Source organism: Anomaloglossus baeobatrachus, chromosome 1 (genome assembly GCF_048569485.1).
Source record: "Anomaloglossus baeobatrachus isolate aAnoBae1 chromosome 1, aAnoBae1.hap1, whole genome shotgun sequence".
In the NCBI taxonomy this organism is placed as follows: domain Eukaryota; kingdom Metazoa; phylum Chordata; class Amphibia; order Anura; family Aromobatidae; genus Anomaloglossus; species Anomaloglossus baeobatrachus.
Window position 1 is genome coordinate 478,075,608 of NC_134353.1, and position 24,329 is coordinate 478,099,936.

Genomic DNA, 24,329 nt, shown 5'->3' on the forward strand with positions numbered 1-24,329 from the left:
ATATATGTCCAGTATAGCATAGGTTCCTTTTTAGTATACACTTCCTAAACCTTAATAAAGTAAAAACAGTTTCATACAAAAGTTTTTTGCAGTTGTGGCTAAAATGCTGAAAAGTAAAAATGTTTTAAAAAAGTAGAAGTGAATAATTTAACGTTATCAATTAACAAAATGCAGACTGAACAAAAGAAAAGTCAAAATCAAATCTATACTGTATTTGGTGTGACCACTCTTTGCCATCAAAACAAACAGTATCAAGGCATCAATTTTTCCAGCTACACTTACACAAGTTCTGGAGTTTGTTCTAAACATCTTGCAGAACTAATCATTGATCTTTTGTGGATGTACACTTATGAAAATCATCCTGTCTGTTCGTGTAATTGTAGACAGACTCAATGATGTTGAGATCAGGGCTCTTTGGCGCAGGGGCAAACACTGACTGCTTGGGGCCCCTGTGAAAGAAATTGTAACTCAATAAATTATTACATCATCAAAAAGTTAATTTATTTCAGTAATTAAATTCAAAAAGAAAATCACATATATTCTAAAAGTCATTACAGAGGGATCTACAGTCATAAAAAAAAGTTTGGGCACCCCTATTAATGTTAACCTTTTTTCTTTATAACAATTTGGGTTTTTGCAACAGCTATTTCAGTTTCATATATCTAATAACTGATGGACTGAGTAATATTTCTGGATTGAAATGAGATTTATTGTACTAACAGAAAATGTGCAATCCACATTTAAACAAAATTTGACCGGTACAAAAGTATGGGCACCTCAAGATAAAAGTGACATTAATATTTTGTAGATCCTCCTTTTGCAAAAATAACAGCCTCTAGTCACTTCCTGTAGCTTTTAATGAGTTCCTGGATCCTGGATGAAGGTATATTTGACCATTCCTGTTTACAAAACAATTCCAGTTCAGTTAAGTTTGATGGTCGCCGAGCATGGACAGCACGCTTCAAATCATCCCACAGATTTTCAATGATATTCAGGTCTGGGGACTGGGATGGCCATTCCAGAACATTGTAATTGTTCCTCTGCATGAATGCCTGAGTAGATTTGGAGCGGTGTTTTGGATCATTGTCTTGCTGAAATATCCATCCCCTGCGTAACTTCAACTTCGTCACTTATTCTTGCACATTATTGTCAAGAATCTGCTGATACTGAGTTGAATATATGTGACAGTCAACTTTAACAAGATTCCCGGTGCCGGCATTGGCCACACAGCCCCAAAGCATGATGGAACCTCCACCAAATTTTACTGTGGGTAGCAAGTGCTTTTCTTGGAATGCCGTGTTTTTTTTGCCTGAATGCATAACGCCTTTTTGTATGACCAAACAACTCAATCTTTGTTTCATCAGTCCACAGGACCTTCTTCCAAAATGTAACTGGCTTGTCCAAATGTGCTTTTACATACATCAGGCGACTCTGTTTGTGGCGTGCTTGCAGAAACTGCTTCTTTCGCATCACTCTCTCATACAGCTTCTCCTTGTGCAACGTGCGCTGTATTGTTGACCGATGCATATTGACACCATCTGCAGCAAGATGAAGCTGCAGGTCTTTGGAGGTGGTCTGTGGATTGTCCTTGACTGTTCTCACCATTCTTCTTCTCTGCCTTTCTGATATTTTTCTTGGCCTGCCACTTCTGGGCTTAACAAGAACTGTACCTGTGTTCTTCCATTTCCTTACTATGTTCCTCACAGTGGAAACTGACAGTTTAAATCTCTGAGACAACTTTTTGTATCCTTCCCCTGAACAACTATGTTAAATAATCTTTGTTTTCAGATCATTTGAGAGTTGTTTTGAGGAGCGCATGATGCCACTCTTCATAGGAGATTCAAATATGAGAACAACTTGCAGGTGGCCACCTTAAATACCTTTTCTCATGATTGGATACACCTGCCTATGAAGTTCAAAGCTCAATGAGGTTACAAAACCAATTAAATGCTTTAGTAAGTCAGTAAAAAGTAGTTAGGAGTGTTCAAATCAAGAAATTGATAAGGGTGCCCATACTTTTGCACCGGTCAAATTTTGTTTAAATGGGGATTGCACATTTTCTGTTAGTACAATAAACCTCATTTCAATCCAGAAATCTTACTCAGTCCATCAGTTATTAGATATATAAAACTGAAATAGCTGTTGCAAAAACCCAAATTGTTATAAAGAAAAAAGGTTAACATTAATAGGGGTGCCCAAACTTTTTCATATGACTGTATTTCAAGTGTTTCAAGTCATTATCTCAGAAAATTACAATAATTACCACAAAACACCTGCAAAGGCTTCCTAATCATTTAAAATGTTCCCTAAAGGTACCGTCACACTAAGCAACATCGCTAGCAACATCGCTGCTGAGGCACAACTTGCTAGCGATGTTGCTGTGTGTGACATCCAGCAACAACCTGGCCCCTGCTGTGAGGTCGTTGGTTGTTGCTGAATGTCCTGGACCATTTTTTAGTTGTTGCTCTCCCGCTGTGAAGCACACATCGCTGTGTGTGACAGCGACAGAGCAACAACTAAATGTGCAGGCAGCAGGGAGCCGGCTTCTGCGGACGCTGGTAACCACGGTAAACATTGGGTAACCAAGAAGCCCTTCCCTTGGTTACCCGATATTTACCTTAGTTACCAAGCGCAGCATGCTTCCACGTATAGCGACGCTCCAGCGATCCCTGCCAGGTCAGGTTGCTGGTGGGATCACTGGAGCGTCGCTTAGTGTGACATCTCACCAGCGACCTCCTAGCAACTTACCAGCGATCCCTATCAGGTTGTATCGTTGTTGGGATCGCTGGTAAGTTGTTTAGTGTGACTGAGCCTTTAGTCTGGTTCAGTAAGCTACATAATCATGGGGAAGACTGCTGACTTGGCAGATGTCCAGAAGGCAGTTATTGACACACTCCACAAGGAGGATAAGCCACAAGACATTTTAGAGCACTAAATGCTTCCCTCTGCCAACAAGCTTTTTGGAGATGGAAATTTCATTTTCCAGCAGGACTTAGCACTTGTCCACACTGCCAAAACTATAAATACCTGGTTTAATAAACACAGTATCACTGTCAAGAGGAAAATGAGAGACAGCAGACCCAACAATGCAATCAAGCTGAAAGATGCTAATCAAAGAAACCTGGACTTCCATAACACCTAAGCAGTGTCACAGGCTCATCGCCTCCATGCCACGCTGCATTGATGCAGTAATTCATGCAAAAGGACCCCTGACCAAGTATTGAGTAGATACTTCTCAGTAGGCCAACATTTCTGAGTTTAAAATATTTTTTTCAGTTCGTCTGATATAATATTCTAATTTTCTGAGACAATGACTTTTCGGTTCTCATTGGCTATAAGCCATAATCATCAACATTAATAGAAATAAACAGTTGGAATGGATCACTCAGTTTATAATGACTATATATAATATGTGTTTCCCTTTTTGTATTGAATTACTTAAATAAATTAACTTTTTAATAATATTCTTATTTATTGACATTTGAATATGTATATACCTATGTATTGCATAGTACCCTCTTTTTATGTATATTACTGTTTCTTACATATTGGATTATCTTGTTATTTTTGCTATTTATAGCACTCTGTTTTTATTTCATAACGTCCACTCTTGTTAGGTATAAAATTACATGACTGCTAATGGGATATGGTAAAGCTTTATTTTCTAAAGGAGAAGCTGATGGACTGGTCTTCTGGTCAGATGCTTCCTCAGCAGTCATTTTATATCTAACAAGAGAGGATTAATTAACAGAGAGGGCTCTGTGAATAGCAAAAAAAATGAGAATACACTATATAAGAGGTGTTGCTTTACATAACAAAAGAGAAAACTATATTATAAGGGACAGCTCCATACATAACTTGATAGACTGCTAATAAGGGACATTGTTACACATAATAAAAGAGGAATATGGTGGTTTACACAGTGATTACACTAAACACTAATGGGGCTACATTCCTGCATCCATTCGCAGTGTCGGTATGCTGCCTGATTTTTTTTCTCAAACAGCACACAGACTCATAGATTATGTCCTGTTCCTCATAATTATATGAAAACAGCACATGCTCGGAGTCTCGCAGATCTCATTCTTGGCTCTGTGATTTTCATGGATATGTGAATGCATCTATGAAACTCAAGAAGTCCGTGTGCCATCTGATAAAGACTGGCAACACACGGACATATCACACGAATGTAAGAATGTGGCCTAAGGGATTTAACAAATAACAGCATTACTCCAAATCATACAGTACAAAATAAATATTTTCATACATTGACTTACCGCTGACAACACATCTGATTAGTTTTATTTTGTTTCTTCTCCATCTGATCAGACGTTCATGCTGAGATCTTCCAGCCACGACTTGAGAATATGGAGTATGGACACATTTGGTTGTTTATTGTTTGTTTTTTACTTTTATCCTTGCATATTTGCAAAAGGGTTTTTGTATTCATGTGTGTATCAAAATACATAGCAGTAAGCCTGGACTGACAATCTAGTGGGCAGATTCCTGGTGGGCTGCTGAAACTACAGAACACCTAGTCCATTCCAGCTACACTGTGAGCAGCAACCCTTATGCAGTAAGGTGTTAGAGTTAGAGATAAGCCACCCCCCTAGCGTTCGAGTTCGGTTCGTCAAATGGAGGCTCTGTTCGACGAGCGTTCGACGAGCCGTTCGACGAACCACAAGAACCCCATTGAAAACAATGGGAGGCAAACACAAACACATAAAAACACATTATACATGTACACATACAGTTAATAAACACTGCCATAACACTTACAGGTCCCTGCGACGCGTCGTGCACTCTGTCGCCCACCGCTTTTTCTTCCGATAATCGCTGCGTCCTCCCGGTAACCAGCACTGATGATAGGACCTATCGTGGGGTCAAAATAGCATATGACCAGTCACGTTTCTATTATCTCATTGGCTACAGACTGGTCACATGGCTAGACGTCATGCTAGGTCCTGTCAGTGCATCTCTCCGGTACGCGGTGAACGTTCCAGCATCTCCATGTACTGGCGAAATGCTCTGGCACATATCGGCTTCCCCGTCCATGCATGCGGGCGCTCTTTACAGAGTCAGCCCACATGCAAGGATTGGATGCTACAGCCGGTGAATAACGGAGATCACCGTTGCTATAGCAACCCGCCTGTCAGTGGTGACATCACCGCTTACAGCACGCAGCTTCTGCTCACTCACTGAGTGAATAGACTGCACGGTAGCAGCAGCTTTCTTCCTGCCATGCTGTGCTGTCTGATGTAGCAGAGCTGCATGGGTTGAAGGAGAAAGAAGACAGAAGACCATGGATCGTGGAGAGATGAGAGGGAGAAATAAACATGCAGTCTCTAAGTGTGTCTTTGTATTTATTCCTATTAAAGTATTTTATCTCTGTGTGGTGTCTTTTTTAACCCTTTATTGGAGATTCTTAATGGCCGGGTCAAACTTGCCTGACATTAAAAATCTCTGGCTTAATACTAGCTAGTAAAACAAAGCTAGTATTAACTCATTATTACCCAGCAAGCCATCCGGCCTCAGGGCTGCTGGAAAAGTTGGATACAGCGCCAGATGATGGCGCTTCTATGAAAGCGCCATTTTCTGGGGTGGCTGCGGATTGAAATTCGCAGCACAGGGGCCCAGAAACCTCGGGATTCCAATCCCCAGCTGACTAGTTGTACCTGGCTGGACACATAAATGGGGCGAAGTTCATGTCGATTTTTTTTTTAATTATTTCATGAAATTCATGAACTAATTAAAAAAAGTGCTTCCCTATTTTTTTAGTTCCCAGCCGGGTACAAATAGGCAGCTGGGGGTTGGGGGCAGCCGTACCTGCCTGCTGTACCTGGCTAGCATACAAAAATATGGCGAAGCCCACGTCATTTTTTTGGTGGGCAAAAAACCCCTGCATACAGTCCTGGATGGAGTATACTGAGCCTTGCAGTTCTGCAGCTGCTGTCTGCTCTCCTCCATACAGACAGGCAGCAGACAGCAGCTGCAGAACTACAAGGCTCAGCATAGTCCATCCAGGACTGTAGGCAGAAGTTTTTTGCCCCCCCCCCCAACAAAATTACGTGGGCTTCTTCATGTTTTTGTATGGGAACCAAAAATATAGGGAAGCCCTTTTGTTTAAAATTATTTCATGAATTTCATGAAATAATTTAAAAAAAAAAAAAATGATGTTGGCTTCGCCCAATTTTTGTGTTCAGCCAGGTACAACTAGGCAGCTGGTGATTGGAATCCGCAGCTCAGGGTGCCCAAGCTTTCTGGGCACCCCTACTGCAAATTGCAGTCTGCAGCTGCCCCAGAAAATGGCGCTTTCATAGAAGCGCCATCTTCTGGCGCTGTATCCAACTCTTCCAGCTGCCCTGGTGATGGGTGGCTCGCTGGTTAATAATGGGGTTAGAACTAGCTTTATATTATCAACTGGCCCTAAGCCCGAAAATCATGGTGTCAGGCGAATATTAGATATGGCCACCATGAATTTCTAGTACAGATAAAAAAAACACAACACACAAAAATATTTTTATTAGAAATAAACACAACACAATTAGTGACTCCATCTTTATTGAAATAAAGAACCCCCCTCCGCAGTAATACTGGGTCAAGGGTCCCACGCCGTCCAATCCGGATTCAATATCATCTGATCGGTTTGCTGGAAGGCAAAGCGATCAGATGATGTGTCTGGTTCAAGGGCCTGAATCACATGACACAGCAGCTGATTGTATATTGCTTTTATACAATCAGCTGATTTTTCAGTGCAAAAAAACAAACAAACTACACACTTCAGTGCAGACTCCTGTCCGACAGCATCAGCTGATAGTTTAGCCGGCCGGGCAGTAAAAAGACAGCCTCACCGCTCGACTTATAGTGTCAGCTAATACCGTCAGGTGACCGCATCAGCTGATCATCGTCAGGTCTGAGAGAGAGAGAAAGAAGAGAGAGAAAATAGAGAAAAGAGAGAGAGAGGTGAGAGAAGAGAGAATGAGAGAGAGAGAGGGAGAAAGAGAGAGAGGAGAGAGAGAAGAGAGAGGAGAGAGAGAGAGAGAGGAGAGAGAAAAAAGAGAGAGGAGAGAGAGAGAGTGAGAGAGAGAGGGAAAAAGAAAAAAGACTAAGAAAAAGAGAGAGAGAGAAAAAGAGAGAAAAAGATAGAGAGAGAGAGAAAGAGAGAAAAAGAGAGAGGAGAGAGGGAGGGAGAGAGAGAAAAAAAGTGAGAAAGAGAGAGAAAGAAAGAAAGAGAGAGAGAGGGAGAGAGAGAAGAGAGAGAGGAGAGAGCAATCCAGCCTCATTTCGTGAACTGCTCCGATTTTAGAGGTGTGTCTCGCGGCTCACAGCTGATGTCCGACTCCTCTCCTCAGTGCATAATTACATTAAATTATAATTATAAATAAATAATAATTATAATTTAAAAATCAATTAAATTCTTTACCGGGACAGAGGGGACTTGAACTTGTGAACTAATGCTTCTTAGGTGATAGCTTTAACCATTAAGCTACTGGCTCTAATAGTAAACATATGCAGATTTGGTAATCTTTAGCTCTATACTGCAGTAGAGAATCTAGAAGCAGATTGTTCAGCTGCAAGGATGGATGGATGGGCAGATGGATGGATGGATGGATGGATAGGCGGGCGGATGGGTGGGCAAACACCGGCAGTACCGCACTCATCACTGGAGGCACTACAACCACCATCATCACCGCAGGCACTACAACCCCCATCATCCTCCCCTCAGTGCATAATTAAATTAAATTATGATTATAAATAAATAATAATTATAATTTTAAAATAAATTAAATTCTTTCCCGGCACAGCCGGGAGTTGAACTTGTGAACTAATGGTTCTGAGGCGAGAGCTGTATCCATTGAGCCACTGGCTCTAATGGTAAACATAAGCAGATTTGGTAATCTTGACGTCTGCATTGCAGACTGAAGTATCTGGTGATTCACTTCAGGTGCTACATGGAGAGGACACAGCGATCGTGTTCTATGGGGCTCCCTGCATCTTCATGTAGCAGAACTGACAGTGTCGTGTGGATTACTGCAGACCTGGATTGTTGTTTCAGGATTAATAAAGAGGTAAATGAGATGTTTTTTGTCTTTTATTCCAAATAAAGGATTTTTCGTTGTGTGTGTTTCTTTACTTTCACTTACAGTGTGTCTCGGGGAGACGCCTGCCATGATTAACTCCTTATTACCCCGATTGCCACCGCACCAGGGCAATTCGGGATGAGCTGGGTAGAGTCCCGGGACTGCCGCATCTAATGGATGCGGCAATTCCGGGCGGCTGCCGGGTGATATTGTTAGGGGGGTGGGCTCCCCATGACGTGGCGCTCTCCATCCTGACAATACCAGCCTTCAGCCATGTGGCTTTATCCTGGCTAGTATCAAATATGGGGGAACCGCATTTTTTTTTTATTTATTTATTTTACTGCACGATACAGACCCGCCCGCCGGCGGCTGTGATTGGTTGCATTGAGACAGCTGTCACTCATCGTGGGGGCGTGTCTGACTGCAACCAATCATGGGCGCCGGTGGGCGGGGAAAGCACGGAAAAACTAATTGAATAATGAAGCGGCAGCCATTTTCAAAAGAGGAAATGCCGCTGGGGATTTGTGACAGCCGTGCAGCGAGACGCCCATGATCAGTGAGTAGGAAAGAGAGAGGGATTGTGCTGTGGACGCAGGATGCATGCAGATATGCAAGGTGCGCACATACTTACTGTGAAAAGCCACGCTTTTGGAGATCGAACCGTTCTTGAACGTAACTTGAACTGCCGAACTTTTAGCAAATCGTTCGAGTTCGTCGAACGACTCGAACACCTTCCAAAATCACTCGAACATGAAATTGGCGAACCTCGAACATCGCTCATCTCTAGTTAGAGTCCTCTGTTTTATTTTCAGAGTGCAGGGTGCTCCTATATGCAGAGTGACGTTGTCTGCCACTAAGTGCCCTTATTTACATACTACCGTATTAGTATACCCAAGTCTTTTTCACACATGCTGTTGCTTAGCCCTAATCCTGCCATTCTGTATATGCTTTTTTCATTTTTCTTGCCTAAATGTAGGACTTTGCATTTCTCCCTTTTAAAAACCATTCTGTTAGATACTGCCCCACTGTTCCAGTTTAGTTAGACCTTTTTGAATACTCTCTCTTTTCTCTAGTATTAGCTAGCCAGGTCCTAGGACAGAGCCCTTTGGTACCCCACTTGAGACATTCTTCCAACTAGATGTGCAGCCATCATAACCATTCTTTGGCTCCGATCCTTAGGCTAGTTATGAATCCACCTAACAGTTTCCTTGACCAATCCATTGATAATTTTTTAAATAAGGATGGTGTACCGCCCCCGTGTCAGCAGCCGAGCCACTCGGATCTGGAACCGCGGTGGCTAGACCCGGGGGTTCGTGCGGACACTCGAGTTTGAAAAGGGGAGTATGTACAGGGGAGTTAGAAGTTTGTGACGCCACCCACGGTGCGTGGTAAGGTGGAGTACCACTGCTTCTGTTGGGGAAGGGGGAGCCCGGTGGCGATGGTATGGCAGCAAGGTGTTTAACCCTTCCGTGGGTAGGGAGGTCGTGCCCCAGGGCCCAGTGTTGGTGCAGGAGTGGTGTGCCGATAGGAAAAGGAAGGGTTTCTGCGTACTCAGTCCAAGAATACTGACACCGACAGATGTAAACCAGAATTCTGAGCACCACTGCAGCAAGGCGGGAGCACGCTTGGGTCCGTGCTCTTGGTGTTGCTTGTTAGCCTGTGGCCTTTTCCTTGGCACTTTCTCAATGTTGGACCCTCTAGTATGGAACTAATCGGTATGGCTAACGGAGTGAGCTTGCTCTCAGGGTTCACGCTTGGGATTTGGTGGACTGTGTTTTGGGAAAAGTCCTATCCCTCATTGCGCTAGTACCCTGATTTTGGAGTGGGTGAGGGATGAATCTTGAAGACTTCACCCCCGTCGGGTAAATTACCAGGACGCTTGAAGCTACTTCCTGGCCTAGGGTCCGCGTACCCCGTCGTGCCCTGGCCCCTGCCCGGAGATGGCTCAAGGCCGCCGGCTGCCCTCCTCATCAATCCATGCCCATTGACACGATCCCCTACGACCGGGGTTCCAGCTGCTACCAGGCCCAGACCAACGTCTGCCACCTAGTAGACTCAAGGAGTCCTGTTTCTGACCTCCTCTCTCTTTCACCTCCAACACAACACTCCTTTCACTTTTTCACTTTCCACCTACCAACCCCCCCAAGTGGGCAGCCCTATTCCCTTCGGGCCCCCCAATGGTGTGTCTGGTGGGTATGGTGTAAAGTGTTCCTAGGATTTTGACTGGCTCGGCTCTTAGTAACACCAAAGGACAAGGATCCGTAACCAAGGAGGATTGGATATCATGCAAAAGGGCAGATTGCACAATACCCTGTGACGACCTGATAGGCCAGGGCATTACAATGGCATAAGATACTGTTAGGATGAACTCTTAACCAGAGATCACTAGTTGCCTACTGCCTGGCCTAATTGGTATGAACCAAGTGCATGCGTAAAGAATTCCCACCAGACACAGTCGGATGTAAAATCTCTTCTTGATCACAGTAAAGATGGAACCGAACAGAACGAGTACAGAGCATGCGTCCTCTTAATATAGGCTAGGGGCGTACAAAAGTTCAGATATGCCCATTTAGTGGGACAGTTCATGGGCTAGCCAGTGGGGAGATCTGTGTTGCTGTTGATGGGTGGGTCTGACTTCAGTGGATGAATCCATGGGGATGGTAATGGGAGGGACGTCATCTGGTGGATCCATGCTGATGGTAGGGTCTGTGATGTCATCCGGGGCCATCTTGGGTTCCTCTGAAAACTGAGTGGCTTATGTATAGAGAATTCATTATATTGAACACACTTCTCACAGTGCTCTATGTCCAGAGGTTAATCAAGTATTTCATCTTATGGCTCTCCTCAACAGTCCCCCCTAAATACTTTATTAACCTCCTGACCCTACAGTGGCCCTCTAACACATCAGCTCTAATACTTTAACCGCAACTTTTTTCCTTTTGCTATCCGCTATACAAGAAATGTTAAGCCTTTGCCCCCACTGTTACGGACAGTTGATCAGAGAGTTGATCACATCCCGCGCACACAGTTCACAGAGGCATAGGTAATGTCCCAGTCCTTAGAACAGACTATTTAATGCCGAAGAGCTCACCCAGATTTTGAGATTAATAGATTAGAAAAAGTAAGGCATTTGTAAGAATAAGCTTCTTACTGTTATGCTGCAGCTTTTAGCATTGCTGTTTCTGAAAGACTGATTCTCAGTCAATATCTGAGTGCTGTCCGCGTCTTCTAGACTTTTCTACCTGAATACACCTGATTGTATCACAACTAGAGATGAGCGAACTGGTCGCGGTTCGGCTCGAGCTTGGTTTGCCGAACGGAGGTTGCGTTCGAGTTCGGTTCGGCGAACCGGTTCGGCGAACCGCTCGAACCCCATAGGAAACAATGGGAGGCAATCACAAACACATAAAAACACCTAGAAAACACACTCAAAGGTGTCCAAAAGGTGACAAACAACTCACAACACAACACAAACACATGGGAAAGGGACAAGAACAAATTCTAATGCGAAAACAAAACAGTGTTACGAGGAAAAAGAGGACGAAACACAGATATAGGCATGGCATGCCCTTCTAAAATCCTGTAAAACACCGCAAGGTGACTCCAAGCGGAGTCTCCCATTTTTCCAAAAATTGGGCCACACAGACACCTCCTTCAGTGGCAGCACTTGTGCCCCAGTTGTACACTTCACAGGTATATTTGCATCAAGCACATTCAAAAATACGCCATCCTTAACCGTCCCCAGGATGACACCGGGGTAGGTAGCAAAGTCTTTGGTAAACCATGACTTGTTCATCTTGGCTCCTTTTTAAAAACACAGCAAGGGTTACTCCAAGCGGAGTATCCCTTTTTCCCAAAAATTGGGCCACACAGACACCCCTTCAGTGGCAGCACTTGTGCCCCAGTTGTTCACTTCACAGGTAGATTTGCATCAAGCACATTCCAAATTACGCCATCCTTAACCGTCTCCAGGATGACACCAGGGTATGTAGCAAAGTCTTTGCTGATCCCAGATCTGTTCATCTTGGATCATTTTTAGAAACACTGCAAGCAAGGGTTACTCCAAGCGAAGTCTCACTTTTTTCCAAAAATTGGGACACACAGACACCCCTTCAGTGGCAGCACTTGTGCCCCAGTTGTACACTTCACAGGTAGATTTGCATCAAGCACATTCAAAAATACGCCATCTTTAACCGTCCCCAGGATGACACCGGTGTAGGTAGCAAAGTCTTTGCTGAACCATGACTTGTTCATCTTGGCTCCTTTTTAAAAACACAGCAAGGGTTACTCCAAGCAGAGTCTCCCTTTTTTCCAAAAATTGGGCCACACAGACACCCCTTCAGTGGCAGCACTTGTGCCCCAGTTGTACACTTCACAGGTAGATTTGCATCAAGCACATTCAAAAATACGCCACCCTTAACCGTCCCCAGGATGACACAGGGGTAGGTAGGTAGCAAAGTCTTTGCTGAACCATGATTTGTTCATCCTGGATCATTTTTAGAAACACTGCAAGCAAGGGTTACTCCAAGCAGAGTCTCCCTTTTTTCCAAAAATTGGGCCACACAGACACCCCTTCAGTGGCAGCACTTGTGCTCCAGTTGTACACTTCACAGGTAGATTTGCATCACGCACATTCAAAAATACGCTACCCTTAACCGTCCCCAGGATGACACAGGGGTAGGTAGCAAAGTCTTTACTGAACCATAATTTGTTCATCTTGGATCATTTTTAGAAACACTGCAAGCAAGGGTTACTCCAAGCGGAGTCTCCCTTTTTTCCAAAAATTGGGCCACACAGACACCCCTTCAGTGGCAGCACTTGTGCCCCAGTTGTACACTTGACAGGTAGATTTGCATCAAGCACATTCAAAATACACAAGTATTTACTCTCCCCAGGATGACACAGGGGTAGTAACTTCCTTGGGGATCCATGACTTGTTCATTTTGATGAACGTTAGTCTGTCCACATTGTCACTGGACAGACGCGTGCGCTTATCTGTCAGCACACACCCAGCAGCACTGAAGACACATTCTGAGACAACGCAGGCAGCTGGACACGACAAGGTCTCCAAGGCGTAAGTGGAGAGCTTTGAACATTTTTCAAGATTTGAAGCCCAAAATGAGCAAGGCTCCATTTGCAAAGTCATCACATCGATGTTCATTTGGAGATACTCCTGTATCATCCTCTCCAGCCGTTGACTATGTGTCAAACATCTTGTCTCTGCTGGCCTTGCAAAGGATGGTCTAAAAAAATTATGAAACGATTCAATAAAATTGCTGTTACCAGCACCAGATACGGTGCTACTGGTACGGGTAGACTGTTGAAAATGACGAGACCGTCCCATGTTTGTCAGGTTACAACTGGGAGATTCACTCCGTGCACCACGGTTGCTTGGTGGAAAAGCCGAGCTAAGATCGAGTAACAGCTTCTGCTGATACTCCTGCATATGTGCGTCCCTTTCTATGGCTGGAATTATGTCACAAAATTTGGACTTGTACCAGGGATCTAATAGTGTCGCAAGCCAGTAGTCATCATCACTTCTAATTTTGACAATATGAGGGTCATGTAGAAAGGTAGTGCAGCAAGAAGGCGCTCATGTGTCTTGCGCAGCCATGTGGACCAAGTCCACGCTGTGTTTGTGGCATAGATGTGCTAACCGTTCTTTCTTCCTCTGACATCTCCCCCCAACCTCTTTCAACTGAAATTTGACCAAGGTCTCCCTCATACACTGATTCTTCCATGTCCATGGACAGTTCGTCCTCCATTTCTTCATGTTCTCTTGCACTTTCCTCAACATTTTGCCTGCTACCATGCGCCCTTGTTGATCCCTGTCCCCCATGGTCCCATGACTGCCGCGTTGGTGATGATGAACGTCTGGACCTTGGTGATGTTGTTGTCCCTTGCACATATGAATCCTCCTGTAGTTCCTCCCCTTCCTGTTGTCCCACCCCCTGACTCCGAATAGTGTTTAGCATGTGCTCCAGCATGTAAATGACTGGAATTGTCATGCTGATAATGGCATTGTCAGCGCTAAACATATTCGTCGCCATGTCGAAACTGTGCAGAAGGGTGCATAGGTCCTTGATCTGTGATCACTCCATCATTGTGATCTGCCCCACCTAGGCTATATGTCATGATGTATTGCACCAGCGCTCGGCCGTGCTACCACAGTCGCTGTAACATGTGGAGAGTTGAATTCCAGGGTGTCGGCACATCACATTTCAGGCGATGAACTGGCAGGCCGAAAGACTTCTAGAGCGATGCAAGTCGCTCAGCTGCGGCGGTTGAACAGCGGAAGTGAGCAGACAGTTTTCATGCCCTGTTCAGAAGGCCATCTAGGCCGGGATAGTGTGTTAAAAATTGCTGGACAACAAGGTTCAACACGTGAGCCATACAAGGCACGTGTGTCACCTTGCCCAGGCGAATGGCCGCACCCAGGTTTGCAGCATTGTCGCACACGGCCTTACCAGGCTGCAGGTTGAGTGGAGATAACTATTTACCAAACTCAGTCTCCAGAGCTGCCCACAACTCAGCCGCTGTGTGACTCTTATTTCCAAGACATTTCAAGATAAAGACCGCCTGATCCCGTTGCGCTCTGCTGCCAGCATAGTAATGAGGGGTGCGTGATTCCTTCTGCGCAGTGAGAACGCTGGTGGCCTGACCAGGCAGGCTTGGGGCGGAGGTGGAGGACCCAGACGAGGTTGAGGAGGCAGAAGCAGTGGAGGAACTTGGACAGACAGAGGATTGACACACAAGTCGTGGGGACGGCAAGACTTGTGCAGCAGACCCTTCACCATCTATCACCATAGTTACCCAGTGCCCAGTCAGAGACATGTAACGTCCCTGTCCATGCTTACTGGTCCAAGTATCGGTGGTGAAATGCACCCGTTCACACACAGAGTTTCTCAAGGAAGCGGTGATGTTGTGTGCGACATGCTGGTGTAGCGCAGGCACACCTTTCTTAGAGAAGTAGTGGCAACTGGGCATCTGGTACTGGGGCACAGTGACAGACATAAGGTCTCGAAAATCCTGTGTGTCCACCAGGCGGAAAGGTAGCATTTCAATAGCCAAGAGCTTACAGAGGGATAAAGACAACCTCTTAGCTTTGTCATGGGTCGCAGGAAATGGCCTTTTATTTGTCCACATCTGAGGGATAGAGATCTGGCTGCTGTGTGTAGACGGTGGTGAGTTGGGTGTCCCTGGAAAAATGCAGGTTTGGGAGGAAAGAGCAGGCGTAGACATGATGTTGCCTTCATCCAACGTTGGTGCTATCGATGTCTGAGAGAGCTGTACATGCGCACTTGTTTCTCCTTCCAAACCAACTGACAACCTACCAAGCAAACTGCCTGTTGCGGTTACAGTGGTGGAAGGTGTGCGTGGAAAACCAGGTGTGACAGCTGTCCCCACAGTCCTAGAAGATGAAGAGCGCGCGGATGCACTGGAAGGGGCAGGCGGTGGATGGTTCGCTCCGCTAGGCCGTATTGCAGCACGGTGAGCTTCCCACTGGGACATATGATATTTATTCATGTGATAATTCATGGAAGAAGTTGTCAAACTGCTGAGGTTTTTGCCTCTACTTACAGATTCCCGACAAATTTTACAGATTACATGATTTGGGCGATCCTTTGCAAGGTCAAAAAAGGACCAGGCTAGGCAAGGCTTAGAGGACATGCGACCTGCTGAGCCACCCCGACTAGTGCTCAGAGGCAGAGTGGTGGCTGAGGATGCAGTTGTAGACGTTCTACCAGTACTCCTCCTCTGTCCAGGAAGGCACAAGGTAACTTCGTCGTCAGTTGCATCCTCCTCCACCGCCTCTGTTGACCTCCTCGAGTGCCTGACTGTGGGTTGACAGTAAATGGGATCTAGAATTTCCTCATCAAGCATTGTGTTTGCACTCCCCTCACCCTCAGACCGAGCCTCTTCCTGACGTGAACCAATATTTAAGTTGTCATCCCAATCTGGTATCTGCGTCTCATCGTCATCAGTATGTTCCTCATTGTCTATAACAACAGGTGTTACAGTTTGTGAATAAAGGTCAACATTATGCTCAGAAACTTGGTCCTCACGGTCTGAATCAGAGTCACAAAGGTTCTGGGCATCACTGCAGACCATTTCCTGGTCTGTACTCACTGTAGCTTGGGAGCAGACCTCTGATTCCCAGGCTATAGTGTGACTGAACAGCTCTGCAGACTCAGCCATCTCAGTTCCACTATACTGTGCAGGGCGGATGGAGACTTCAGAGCTGGGAGAAAGCAAGTGTGATTGGGATGACAACTCAGAGGACTGGTGTTTTTTGGATGCGGTAGTTGAGGTGGTGGAGAGGGCACTTGTTAGACAACTTGAGATCCATTCAAGCATTTTCTTTTTTTGGCCATCATCTACCTTTGTTCCAGTTTTTTATGTCCGTAAAAAAGGGAGCACATCGGATTGTCCACGGTAAGTAGTAGACATCTTACTTTTGCTGGAAGATGCTCTATCTTCAGCAGATGTTAATGGAGCTTTGCCAGCTTCCCCACGGACAAACCCTTTTTTTTTTTTCCAACACGCCTCTTCCCCTTTCCACCAGCATCTGTCCTTTTGCCACTCATTTTGATAGCGACAAGATTGGCCACTTAAATTGTGGTAGTAAAAATTGAGAGGTGGTGTAGATTGCAGAGGTTTTCTAACTGTAGCGCCTTTGCCCACCAGATCCCGAGGGGGGCGCTCTCCCTCACATCTGCCCAGCCCCAGCATGGCTCCCACGTGCACTCCCGGTCCCAGCCCCCGGCAGCGACGTCGTTCCTCTTACCGGTCCCATGGCCCTGCAGGCTCTGCAGACTCTGCTCCTGGTTCGGGTCCTGCCATGCGTCTTGCTCACTCCCGGGTTGGGTGCTCTGCTCCAGGAGCTGCTGCAGCCTCTTCCTGTCTCCCGTCCACACATAGATCTGCAGTAAGTGATTCTAGGCTGCGAGCGAGGCCACGCCCCCTTTCTTAAAGCGGTAGCGGCCCATTATCTGGAAATGACCTCAGAGGTCCCCTGTTACCTTATGGGTATTTAGGTTCACCTCCCCTGGCAGCAGGCACCCGAGCAACGCTTCTAGTAGTGCATTGCCAGTGTCCAGACCCGTTTGTGCTATTATTTGATATCCGTGCATTTGATACCTGGTTCTAATCCTGTGTCTCGCCATAGTGCCATCTGTACCAGTCCGGCTGTGGACGTCACCGTTCATACCTGCAGTGGAGGTCACCATGCCATCCCCGCCATGGACATTATCTGTGCCGTACCTACAGTGGACACCATCTGCTGTGAACATCTCCGGTGCCATTCCCGTGTTCTGCCGACTGCAGACATCACAACTTTGCTACACCTGGCCTTACAGAGACTCCTATTACCGGTTCCTGACTGCCGTGCATTTAGGCCTTCTGGGGAGGTGCTGCACAGTCCCTGTATAGGGGTTCGCTGCTGGTCGCCTTCTCAGGGGAGTCCGGTGCACGGTCGAGTGGGTCCACCTCCGGACGTTCGCTGCTCCTCGGTGAGTGTAACAGTTTGCTCGGGCCACGGACTCTGCCGGGATCAAGGCTAACCCCCTGACTGACCTGAAACAGGAGCTCTCTCGCCAACGCGAGACACAAGTGAAACTAGTGACTCACATGAAGTCTGTGGAATCCCGTCTGGCGTCCATGCAAACTTCCGGATCCTCTGACGGCTCCCAGCTTGTTGAACTACAGAGGGAACTATCCCGCCAGCACGAGGCTCAGAGAGGCATGGCCGAATACATGCCGTGGATTCCCGTCTGTACGCCCTGCAGAAACCGGCCTCCTCTACAGCCCCCGAATCTGCAGGATTGTCGCCATGCATGTCTCCTTCCCGCCTGGCCTCCCCACCCATGTATGGAGGTGATCCCAGTTTGTGTTGCGGATTCCGGAACCAGTGCTCCCTGCACTTTGAGCTGTCGCCTCTGCAGCGAGCGACTGATCGCTTGAAGATAGCATTCATCATGTCTCATCTGACTGTTTGGGCTCTGGCTTGGATGAATCCGCTCTGGGAAAAGAACGACCCGACTATTCAAGTCCTGTCCGTCTTTTTGAATACCTTCCGTAAGGTGTTCGATGAGCTAGGTCGTCTCTCATCCACTGCCTCTTTGCTCATGAGAATCTGCCAGGGGAATCTCACCGTGGGACAGTATGCAATTGAGTTTCGCACTTTGTCCTCCGAACTCAAGTGGAACAACGACGCATTGGTAGCCGCCTTCTGGGAAGGACTATCTGGGAAAATCAAGGATGAACTGGCCGGCCGGGATGTACCTACCACCTTGGACGATCTGATCTCTCTTGCTACCCGTATTGACCTCTGCTTCCAAGAGCGTGCCAAAGAAGTCACCCGGGAGAGGAGAACCCCGCGTCTTGCGCCCACCTTCCATCAACCAATGTTGCCTCCTTCCACCAGACCTACTGTTCCGCACGAGCCCATGGAGGTCGATCGCGTCACAGAGTCCAGAATGCGGCAGTGGAATTGGAGAGCGGCAGGAGAGTGCTTCTACTGCGGAAGTGCCAAGCATCTGATTCAGCACTGTCCAGTAAAGCCGGGAAACTACAGAGCCTAGGGTCTATCGGAGAGGCCACCCTAGGTCACGCCAAGTCCTCTCCTTTTCTCCATGTACCCGTATCCCTGTCCTGCGGTTCCATCCGGTTGTCAGAGCATGCGTTCCTGGATTCAGGCTCTGCCAGGAACTTTATTCAGCAGTCTGTGGTGGACCTACACCAGATTCCCGTCCGATGTCTTGCTACCCCCATCAGTCTTTCTTCCGTGGATGGAAAACCACTTTCCGAACCCATCTGGTACATCACGGAGAACTGTGAAATGCAAGTGGGGTTGTTGCACTCTGAGACAATTGCCTTCCACGTACTCCCTGGCATGGCTCATGCTTTGCTTCTGGGAATACCCTGGCTTCAGTAACACAAGCCAGTATTGGACTGGGATTCAGGAGACATCCTGCAATGGGGGGCATCCTGCCACAATAACTGCCTGAAACCAGTGCATCCTCCGCATCCACCCGTCGAACCAGCCACCCTTCCCGGGTTACCCTCCGCCTATTGGTCCTATGCCGATGTCTTTGACAAGAAGGAAGCTGAGACGCTGCCGCCACACTGACCCTACAATTGTCCCATTGACTTGCTCCCCGGGACAACCCCTCCTCGTGGGCGCATCTACCCTCTGTCGCAAGAAGAGACCCAAGCCATGTCCGACTACATAAAGGAGAATTTAGCACGAGATTTCATCCAAAAGTCCTCCTCTCCTGCCGGAGCGGGCTTCTTCTTTGTTGGGAAAAAGGACGGGGGTCTACGGCCTTGCATTGACTACCGTGGATTGAATAAGATCACGGTGAAGAACAGGTACCCACTACCCCTTATACCCGAACTGTTTGATCGCTTTCGAGGTGCCAAGATCTTCTCCAAGTTGGATCTCCGGGGTGCGTACAATCTGGTCCGCATTCGGTCGGGCGACGAATGGAAGACTGCGTTCAACACTCATGATGGGCACTATGAATATCGAGTGATGCCCTTCGGGCTTAGTAATGCTCCTGCGGACTTCCAGGAGTTTGTGAACAACGTCTTCCGTGACCTTCTTTACACCTGTGTGGTGGTGTATTTAGATGACATTCTTATCTTCTCTCCAGACCTGCATATCTATCGAAGACATGTCCGTCTTGTCCTGCGGAGGTTGAGGGAGAATCGCCTTTATGCCAAACTTGAGAAATGCCTGTTTGAGCAGACCTCGCTACCCTTCCTTGGCTATATAGTCTCTGATACCGGTCTGAAGATGGATCCAGATAAGTTGTCAGCCGTACCGAATTGGCCCCGTCTGGAAGGGTTGAAGGCTATCCAGCGATACCTGGGATTCGCCAACTATTATCTACAATTCATTCCACACTTCTCATCTCTAGTACGACCCATATCCTCTCTCACCCGCAAAGGGGAGAACCCAAAGAAATGGACCCCAGATGCTGAAGAATCCTTCCTGTCCCGTAAACGGGCCTTCGCTTCTGCTCCTGCATTACACAGACCCGACATTAACAAGCCGTTTATCCTTGAGGTAGATGCCTCCTCATCCGGAGCCTGTGCGGTCCTTACACAGAAAGACGCCCGAGGGTAAGACAGTAACCTGTGGCTTCTTTTCTAAGGCTTTCTCCCCAGCTGAACGAAACTACTCGATTGGAGACCGAGAGTTGTTGGCAATCAAGTTGGCCCTGGAGGAATGGCGATATCTGCTGGAAGGGTCATTGCATCCAGTTACCATCTATATCGACCACAAGAATCTGGCATATCTCCAGACAGCCCACAGGTTAAACCCCCGGCAGGCCCGATAGTCATTATTCTTCGCCCATTTTAATTTTGTTCTGCACTTTCTTCCAGCCGAGAAGAATCTGAAGGCCGATGCGCTGTCTCGGTCATGCCTGTTAATGGACCAGGAAGATGAACCTCGGCACATCATTGAACCTTCCAAGCTAATGGCGGCACCAGTTGACATGCACCACCTTCCTTCCGGTAAAACGTTTGTTGCTGAGGTCGATAGAGAACGTGTACTCCGGTGGGGACACTCCTCCAGAATAGCAGGTCACGTGGGTCAAAGTAAATCTCTGCAATTGATATCCCGGTATTACTGGTGGATGAAAAGACATGTTTATGCACCACATTAAGTCTTTCCTGTAAGGCCTGGACATAGGCTGTCATAGTCCCGTATTGCATCTGTAACACTTGTGGAAAGTACAGACCTGTTTATGGGGCACTACCAAACAGGACTTCAAAAGGAGACAAGCCTGTCTTTCTATTTGGAGTGTGTCTGACTGAAATAGTGCCAGGGATAAGCACTCTACCCAATTCTTTCCTGTCTCTGCCATGGCCTTTTGAATTTTTAGTTTCAGTGTCCCGTTTAATCTCTCTACTTTTCCACTGCTCTGCGGATGATAAGGGGTATGGAATGCCTGCTCTATTCCCAGGGCCTGCATAATTTTCCTCATTATTTCTCCAGTGAAGTGTGTACTCCTGTCACTTCCTATGGCTTCTGGGATGCCATACCGACAGACTAGTTCCTTCATCAGTTTATCTGCAGTTGTTTTAGCATTTGCACATTTTACTGGATAGGCCTCAACCCATCCTGAGAATCTATCTACACATACCAGGACGTATTCATACACTCCTACCTTGGGTAGTTGTATGTAGTCTATTTGCAGTCATTGAAACGGGTAGAGCGGTCTGGGTGTTGCTTTCTTAGGGACTTTTACTGTTTTACCTGGGATGTGTTGTGCGCAGATAATGCAGGATTGTACGTGTTTGGAGGCTACGTAACTGAAGCCAGGAGCGATCCAGAAGGCATTCACCTGGTTACATATGTGACTTTTTGAGGCGTGAGTGGGGACATATGTTGCTTGTGCCATCATATGGAAGAGGGACCTTGGTAATCACAACCTATCCTTACTTTCCTATACTCCATCGGAGTTCAGCCCAGCTCCCATTTTCTCCCAGTGTTCCTTCTCTGTTTGGGCAGCCTGATGCTGGAGGGATTTCAGGACATCCAGACTCACTGTGGCTGTGACTTGCTGACTCCCTGCCACTATTCTCTGATCCCTAGGTCTCTTTGCCGCTGCTTTCGCAGCCGCATCCGCCCTTCTATTGCCCTCTACCTCCAGTGAGTCACCTTTTGTGTGTGCCTTCACCTTAATGATGCCAACCTGGACTGGTAACATTAGTGCCTCCATTAACCGTTTTACCAATTCTGCATTTTTAATAGGCTTACCTGCTGATGTAAGAAAAGCTCTACTTCTCCAGATAGGGCCAAAATCATGACAGATCCCAAATCCATAATTTGAGTCTGAATAAACATTAATTTTCCTACCTGATCCCGCTCTACACGCCTCAATGAGCGCTGTTAGCTGCATCTCCTGCGCGGACATGTGCGGCGGGAGTGGTTCAGCTCGGATTACCTCATGTGAGGATACTACTGCATATCCAGTGTAGAATCTCCCATCCAGGTGGTATCTGGAGCCATCTACAAAAAACTCAAAATCTGCATTAGTAATAGGTGTATCATAGACATGTGGAAAACCTGCTGTCTCCTGACCCATCAGCTCTATGCAGTCATGTTCGTGCGTCATGTCAAAGTATTCATCCTCACTTGCTACCATTGTCACCAATTCCCCCTTTTCTGAATCTACTGGCAAAAGGGTGGCTGGATTCAGAACATTACATCTTTCGAGGGAGACATACTCCAGTCTCTCGGGAGACATACTCAGGAATCAGAAGGGCACATTCAAGTCTGAGCTGTCTGGCCATAGACAGGTGTTTCGGTTGGACTTGCACAAGTATAGCATGGATGTCATGCGGGGAGTAAATTGTTAAGGGAAATGTCAATGTGATCTCACAAGCCTTCCCTAGCAGTACTGCAGCAGCCGCTACAGCACGGACACATGTGGGAGACCCTCTGACAACTGGGTCCAATCGCGCTGAGTAGTAAGCTATTGGTCTTTTTTTGTCACCATGTTGCTGTGTGAGGACGGCTGTCGCATGCCCTCCCTGTTCTGTGCAAAACAAGAAAAATGGTTGATCGTAATTTGGAATACCTATGGCCGGGGCCAATACAATGAGTAGTTTAAGGGAATGGAAGGAATCAATAGCTTCCTGAGTGAGGTCAAAGGGGTCGGATGACAGACAATCATAGAGGGGTTGCATCATTTGCGAGGCAGACCTTATCCAAGGCCTGCAGTATGACACTAAGCCCAAAAAGGTGCGCAGGTGCCGGTGGGACCTGGGTAAGGAGAGATTTTGGACTGCTTGCTTTCTCTCCTCAGTCAGGTGTCTTGTACCTTCAGAGAAACAGTGACCCAAAAATGTTACCTTTTGCTTACAGTACTGTAATTTTTCACGTGAAACTTTGCAACCATTCTCTGCCAGAAAACACAGCAAAGAAATTGTGGCTTCCTTGCAGGACGTCTGGTCTGGACAGCAGAGCAAAAGGTCATCCACGTACTGCAATAGCGTAACCTGTGGATGAGACGGTTGCCACTGTTCCAGAATTCCTGCCATAGCTGTAGAATACCGTATTTTTCGGACCATAAGACGCACTTTTTTCCCCCCAAATGTTGGGGGAAAGTGGGGGGTGCGTCTTATGGTCTGAATGTGGCTGCGGGGAATGAGGGTGCTGCGGTACAGCGGGTCATCAGGGACACGAGCAGGCTGTAGCAGCCTGCCGTGACCACGTGGACCCGCTCATTTAATATGCACGCCCATCCCCCGCCCATCATCCCTCAGCGCTGAAGCAGGCACTGACAGGTGGGCGGGATGATGGGCGGGAGATAAACAGCCGGCCCGCATGATCACCCCTGGCAACTACGGCCTGGAGTGATCATGTGCGGCTGTATTCACTGCTCCCCGTGCATCATCATCAGCGCGGGGTGCAGTGAATCAGTGTACAGTACTCACCGTTCCCCTTCAGCATCGTTCGTTCTCCTGTCTGTGTCATCGGCAGCGCCGCTGAGTGGAGCCATCCCCGTTACCTTGCTGTATCGCAATCATCTCCTGTGCCGTCAGCTGGGTGGAGACTAGCGGCGCGCACAGCGATGACGTCATCGCTGTGTGAACATGTCCACACGCAGCCGCCACCGGCACAGACACAGGAGATGATCGCGATGCAGCAGGGTAACGGGGACGGCTCCTCTCAGCGGCGCTGCCGATGACACAGACGGGAGGACAAGTGATGCTGCAGGAGAACGGGGACGGCACCACTCAGCGGCGCTGCCGCTGACACAGACCGGGGGACGAGCGATGCTGCAGGAAGTGAGGTGAGCTGAGGTGAGTATGAACGTTTATTTTTTTTTATGTACCACAGGATGCGGCCATACACCAGGATGGGGGTATATTATGAGCAGGATGGAGTCATCTGAGCAGGATGGGGTCATCTGAGCAGGATGGGGTAATCTGAGCAGGATGGGGTCATACGAGCAGGATGGGGTCATCTGAGCAGGATGGGGTCATCTGAGCAGGATGGGGTCATCTGAGCAGGATGGGGTCATCTGAGCAGGATGGGGTCATACGAGCAGGATGGGGTCATCTGAGCAGGATGGGGTCATCTGAGCAGGATGGGGTCATCTGAGCAGGATGGGGTCATCTGAGCAGGATGGGGTCATCTGAGGAGGATGGGGTCATATCAGCAGGATGGGGTCATATCAGCAGGATGGGCGCATATTCCATGATGGGTTATATAGCAGGATGCGG